The sequence below is a fragment of the Solanum pennellii genome, chromosome 4 (assembly GCF_001406875.1).
Source record: "Solanum pennellii chromosome 4, SPENNV200".
In the NCBI taxonomy this organism is placed as follows: domain Eukaryota; kingdom Viridiplantae; phylum Streptophyta; class Magnoliopsida; order Solanales; family Solanaceae; genus Solanum; species Solanum pennellii.
Window position 1 is genome coordinate 2,153,359 of NC_028640.1, and position 493 is coordinate 2,153,851.

The window sequence follows — 493 nt, forward strand, 5'->3', positions numbered from 1 at the left end:
CGACGTCAAAAATGCCAAATTTTTTTGTGGACGTCCGTCAAGACCTTGTCTTTGCATCCGGTTGGCCCTCACGGCCCGTCCAACCCATTTTGAAGGTCAAACGAGTCCCGGAGCGAGCATACCCTTCATTTCCACGATTTTCGTGTGCTATAGCAAACCTTTTTTTGGGTGATCCGGATTCCGACGTCAAAAATGCCAAATTTTTTTTTGGACGTCCGTCAAGACCTTGTCTATGCATCCGGTTGGCCCTCATGGCCCATCCGACCCATTTTGAATGTCAAATGAGCCCCGGAGCGAGCATACCCCTCATTTCAACGATTTTCGTGTGCTATAGTAAACCATTTTTTGGGTGATCCAGATTCTGACGTCAAAAATGCCTAATTTTTTTGTGGACGTCCATCAAGACCTTGTCTATGCATCCAGTTGGCCATCACGGCATGTCCGACCCATTTTTAAGGTCAAACGAGCCCCGGAGCGAGCATACCCCTCATTT